The following is a 6,605-nucleotide window of genomic DNA, read 5'->3' on the forward strand; positions in this document are numbered from 1 at the left end:
ATTTTACGTACAATTTACATGTTACCGGTAACGAGGACATAATATTTTTATTACTCATTTTTCGATAAAAATAAAAAAAGATACCGGACACGGACATTGACCTCAAAAAAGACGACTTGTCCGGGACCTACGAAACCCTAGTCTGTGGTGATGTGATAAACCGCCATTATAATATGTATTACAATGGGAATATTGTGTATTACAATACCTACCTACAATAGTTACGATGTCAGGATGTTCATGCTTCGATTATTTTTTTAAAACTAAAATGTCAATTCTTTCTAATGAAGCGACTGCATCGTCTGTTAAGCTGAATACCGCGAATGCTGCCAAAAGTTATAATGTTAATTATAAATGCACTCCTTCATTCTACACAGTATATAATAATATGCCGACCCTATGCAACTCATGGTATACCTAGCCCCACGTGGCGTCACCGGCACAGTTGCCTGATTTATTAATAATTTTATACCCACAAATTAAATTTCACTGCTGCGTAATGATTATAATATATATGGCAATACTATCAGCATATTTTATCTGTGATTAAGCCCGTCAAAGTGTGCCATTGTCAGAACTGTCAAAAGAGTATCATCTGCCACCTGCACGTTTTTGATCTGCTACGATAATCCAACGTAGGTACGCTTTCGATTCGAAAGATGGACGTGAAACGCGAGCCGGATGAATTCGAACTTGATGCAGAATGGCAGGTGCCCTTAAACAATCAAATTAACCCTGTGACCAATAATTATATAAAGCAAGAAATTGCCGACGGTTCCAGCATTGCTCTTGAGGTTAGTTTTATAAAGCTTATGTCTTCTATAGCGCCTATACGTGTCCATGGATTTACTTGCAGCAATATTGGATATTTTAAGTGCTGACTGTATCTCCAATCTCATTCTTCAAGAGTAAGCGAGACGCGATGTTGTCATTTTATGGTACTATTTGACAGTTGTAAAAATCGGTTGTCCTTAAAATGAGTCGCTGCATGAAGTTTACTATCGTTCTACTGCGCATACGCAGATATCGAACAAATCCAAATCGCGTGAAAATTCAGAAGCTTCCGAACTTTTTGATTCAGGCATGCAATCTTGCAACTGCAGGATAGTACATGTTTACACATTCATTTTCTTGTTATGGTCGTGATAATACGTAGGTACTGTCGGCAGTAAATCCTTACACGTGTTAACGGGGTAGTTAGGTATTCAATGGTGTTTGGTAATGTTTGCGGACATTGTCATTAATTTTATTAGGATAGGTTAGGTTTTGTAATTCTGAATTATTCAACTGAATGTCCATTTTGAGGTAAGCTCACAAGTGTCTACAAACTATCACAAACATACAATCGACCATTGCACGATTGATACCCAAGCACGAATCAAATCGCGAAAATACCTTTCAATAAAATTCTTCCGTTATCCTATTATAGTTCTAGATTTTTTTTGCGCATAGTAAATGGATATGAACGTCATTGTAGTTATTAATTCGTATATTTTTATATACCTAATTAATGACATTTTACACATTTGGTTAGTTTGATTAGTTCCAAAAACACCACCGGAGCGTGACTATCTATTTTGACCATAGATAATATACGTACATTTCGACCAATGCATGAGCATTTGACACATTTAGTTTAGTTGCAATAATTACCGCCGTAGCGCTTCTTTCTAATTTGTCCAATGCATGAACTAGGCAGAAAAAATACTGCCGAATTCACGCACTCGCCAGATATTTTGTCTAATTCATGAATAAGGCAATGGGCTTGCATTTTTCATGATTTAGGCAAAATTTTGCCCATTTCATGTATAAGTCAATTTCGCACATTCGACGTAACATAATATATATTTGGTTACCTACATTATTTAGAGTTTGAAGATAACAGTGTCCTATCTACAATAACATAGTTTTGAGATAAACGCAAATAAAGATGTCACCATGTAATTCATTAAATAAAGCAATCTTTTCTCAACTATATCTTGTAGACGGATATATGTACGGCATGGAGCTTAAGAAACCGTGTTTCAGCTGGGAAATAATGCTTCCCCAATGAATATACTCATTATTATAAATCATATAAAAGTGAGTGATATTCCATAAAGTAAGCTTGGCTTAATGAAATAATAAGTATTTTGTTTTTTTCAGAACCTTCAAACAAGAGACATGGTAAATATAAAATCGGAACCCGAATTTCAGCGAGTGGACATCAAGAAAGAGTTCATTGAAGAAACAGTTAATTATAAAGATCCTGAACCAAGTTGTTCGTATTCGGAATTTAGTCCAGGAAAACAGGTAATACATTTATTTGAACTATATACAATATAGGTATAAACATGAAGATAGGTATTGTGTTTGTTTCTTGTATCTAGTCTATAAAATGAATGATGACAATAAAACAAATAAATAGTGGATGATATTATCTAGTGACATGATAATATTATGCATGCAGGGGCAGCTCTACCTTACGGTATATATGTGTGGCAATCAATGGCCCATGCGCCCAAAATATGAGGCACATTCTCGTTTACGGATGGGAAGTACCTACAGGCCGCCAGGGCTAGGGGGGTATACTGTATCGATAGAGGATCCAAAGTCAAATATTTTGACACCAGATACTCTACTGTACGTACGTTTTTCGCGTGGTTAACCCTTAAACAAGAAAACAATGCTTTTTAAAATTACAGTCATAGTACCGAGAAGTACTAGTTGTATGAACATAACGTAGATTTTGTTTTGATAGCGTCTCGACGCTATCCGACGCTGACCGTCTGGTATAGATTATTTTTACATATCTTGTTAATGAAAAATTTGTCCAAAGATTTTGCGCAAATTTCATAGTGAAACCGTTATGCAAATTTTACGACCCTAAACGCCGGACAAAGTGATGCAATCATCCCTAATCGAATAAAAGGGCCGGATTTTAAAATTCTATATGCAGTCTTCTAACGTTCTCAGAGATCGTCTCTGCGATACTCTGTGGCGTGACTTTTTCGCTATTCTCCATACAAAAATCTTCGCGATTTTTGTAAAGTCGTACGTTGTAGATTCTGTCGGATAGAATCTTGCCACCCCCTCGAGTCACCCGCCGTGGCTCAGATACCTACTGGTTTTAAACCTAGTGGTGGGGCGATACCTAACCGTCACCGTATACCTATCTGTCACTTTCACAGTTAGCGGTGCGAATAGTTGTTGACAGTGTTGTCTTCGACTTCGTAATTTTTTGGACCCGGCTCTCAACCTTTCAAATCAGTGGCCTGGGACTCGTGCGATCTCGTCTATTTTTTTATTAATCAATAATTAATTTATTTTAATTCTTTAATTAATTGTGAAGACTGACTTCGAACTCGTGAGAATTAAGTAATTCTAATTTTATTTTTTGATGATTTTCTCATATGAACTAACTGACTTTTAATTAATTGTTGGTGTATTGGTTTCATAATTTCAATTATACCTACCTTAAATAATATTGTGACGTTTGACTATAATCTTTTGGTAAGGGAGTGCCGTAGTATAAATACCTATATAAAAGGAAGTTAATTGGGATAATATTGACTTATGACAATAAATCGCGAGTTTTGAAGTGTACATGGTGTTTTTTATTAATTTTTATATTATAACTTCTTTGTTACTCCACATCGATGAACCTCCACTTCCAACTCCAGAGCTAGCGCAGGAATTCGGAGGCCTCTCAGTACACTACGGCAAACTCAAATCGATATTCTGAAGGATGCCAAACTGACTTACAGGGTAAAACAAAAGGCTACATCACTTTGACCATCCGGATCAGAATCTATTTTGTACAATGAAATGTGAACCATCGTAAATTGTTAGGGACGATCGAGATCGAATTGAAATCTGGATTAGAGCGAACAACTAACAGGATGACGACACCCACGTTCTCTATTATGAAAACGACATGTACCTATCTTAAAACAAAGTTTTTAAAATTATTTTCGCATCGTTTAGCTCAACTAGGAACCTGCGTTACTTCAGTAGATAATTAACATGCTGATGAAAATTTAAACGATGGTTACGTTGTATAGAACGTGTGGTGCTAATAATTATATTATACATGATTTTTTAGGATAACGCACCAAATCTCAAATCGTCCTGGTTTATGTCGGAAGAAAAGAAAATTGATGACATCATACAAATCGACGAACAAGATATTAAAAAAGAACTCGAGGAAAACAAGAAAAGTTTTAAAAAAACACGTGGCACTTTTAAACGCAATGCTGATAAATCAATACCCGAAAAAAATAATTTCCACGAAATCACTAGTATGGATGTAAAACAAAGTAAATATAGTAAAAGCAATTTCTCTTGTCAAACGCCATTTAAAAGCGATGAATCTAATTCTAGTGACACGAAAAAACTTACATTGCTGCATACCGGAGAAAAGCCATTTCAATGTAATCAATGTGAATATTCTTGTAAAATATCTTTCCATATGAAATTACACATGATGACTCATTCTGGTATAAAGCCATTTAAATGTGATCAATGTGATTACTCATGTATAACATCTGGTAACATGAAACGACACAAAATGACACATAGTGGAATAAAGCTATTTAAATGTGATCAATGTGATTACTCATGTATAACATTTAGTCAAATGAAACGACACAAACTGACACATTCAGGTGCAAAGCCATTTAAATGTGCCCATTGTGATTATTCTTGTAAAACATCGTTCTACATGAAATCACATATTATGATGACTCATTCAAGTATAAAACCATTTAACTGTGATCAGTGTAATTACTCTTGTAAAACATCTGGTAACATGAAACAACACAAAATGACACATTCTGGTATAAAGCCATTTAAATGTGATCAATGTCATTACTCTTGTAAAACATCCCGTGATCTGAAAGTACACAGAATGACACATTCCGGTGAAAAGCCATTTAAATGTGATCAATGTGATTTCACATGTGTAACATCTCTTAGGCTGAAATCACATATGATGATGCATACCGTTATAAAGCCATTTACGTGTGATCAATGTGATTACGCATGTAGAACATCTGCTAACATGAAATCACACAAAATGACTCATTCTCGAGATAAGCCGTTTAAATGTGAGCAATGTGATTATAATTGTAAAAGATCTAGTCAGATGAAATTACACAAAATGACGCACACTTGTATAAAGCCATTCCAATGTAATCAGTGTGTATATTTTTGTACATTTTCCCGTAATCTGAAAGTACACAAAATGACACATTCTGGTGAAAAGTAATTGAGATGTGATCAATATGATCACTCATGTATAAGATCTCCTCGGATGAAATTACATTTAATTATACATACCGGTATAAAGCTATTCGAATGTCATCAATTTGTGACGACATGTTTAACATCTGGTAATATGAAATAACACTAAATGACTCCTTTTAATGAAAAAAAATTAAATGTGATCAATGTAATTATTCATGTATAACAAACATCCTGTCATTAAATTTACCGAAAATTATACTTGAAAATGAATTTTTCATTTAAATGACATCAAACTAAATGATTTATTCTTGTTGTTCTATTGTTTAACTATTATTTATTCAACGAATAATACGTAATAATATATGAGAATGTCACATTCCATAAACTGAATATAGATAATTTGAAAAAATCTCATGCATACTAATACCCAGGAAAAGGAATGATGGGACTCACGTGTATGTGGGTGGTAGAACCTTCTTCAGTATTATTTCGATTGGGAGAAGTGTGACATCACAAGGTTTAATTATATAAAACACATCTTCGATTCAAAAGCCTCCGCGCGGAGAATATATTCAATTTCATTAAATTGTACAAGTTAGGAATTCAAGGGTTCAGCATGACTGAGATAAAGTAACATTTAAATGACAGTGACTGCGCGAAACATGTCGGTGGCCGGCGGGCACGCGGCATTCGAATAGACAACACTTCACTTTGCATTCTTTTTCACATGGACGCGTTTGCACATTATTTAATTTCGCGAGCACTTTGATAGTTATCGATAACCGCGCGTGATTCGAGACGTGATAATCGACAGGCGGGCGAATCCACGCGTCGCTTTCCTGCCGCCCGCGATACACGGCAACGCGCCGCTTCGGTATTTTAGTGACACCCCCAGTCGTAGGTAGATTCGAACTGATTTTATTTTTCAAAAGCATCTTTTAATTTTGGCGGGTCTATTCTACGGAGGGAAAGAGATAGGGGCAGGTCACTGAGTAACGGGACAAACATTTTGGGACGGACCGCTTCTATCTTCGGACCAGGTAAAAAAAATGCATCTTTTCTGAATGACCGTTTACGAAATGTTATTTGTAATATTTTCGTGTAAGTCAGAGGTTCTAAACATTCTACAGGGGAGCCGGATATATTTGTTGTTAAATTGTTGATCTTGAATTTGAAACTGTCGCGCCGGGGCCTTTTCTTTTTTGTCTGGTAACAATACATATAGGTACTAGAATTGGATTGTATAATCATTTGATGTCACAACTACTAGTTAAAATCAGCGTAAATAACCATGATGCCCGTCTCTGAATTACTTGAATCCCGCAGGTAGAGGATCAAGTCCTGACGGTTATTTTACTTTTTCCACTAACGATTTTTAT

The 6,605-nt window shown here is 35.5% G+C and overlaps 1 long non-coding RNA gene across 1 annotated transcript; it reads left to right on the forward strand.

The window, feature by feature from the left end:
• The first annotated feature begins 528 nt into the window (after positions 1 to 528).
• LOC147076536 (uncharacterized) lies at positions 529 to 5,488 on the forward strand. Its single transcript, XR_015069310.1, has 3 exons — positions 529 to 794; positions 2,146 to 2,292; positions 4,085 to 5,488. It is a non-coding gene; the product is annotated as an uncharacterized LOC147076536 (long non-coding RNA).
• The last annotated feature ends 1,117 nt before the right edge of the window (positions 5,489 to 6,605 follow it).

The sequence above is a fragment of the Rhyacophila brunnea genome, unplaced genomic scaffold (genome assembly GCF_057557595.1).
Source record: "Rhyacophila brunnea isolate RB1 unplaced genomic scaffold, BYU_Rbru_1.0 scaffold_13, whole genome shotgun sequence".
Classification (NCBI taxonomy): domain Eukaryota; kingdom Metazoa; phylum Arthropoda; class Insecta; order Trichoptera; family Rhyacophilidae; genus Rhyacophila; species Rhyacophila brunnea.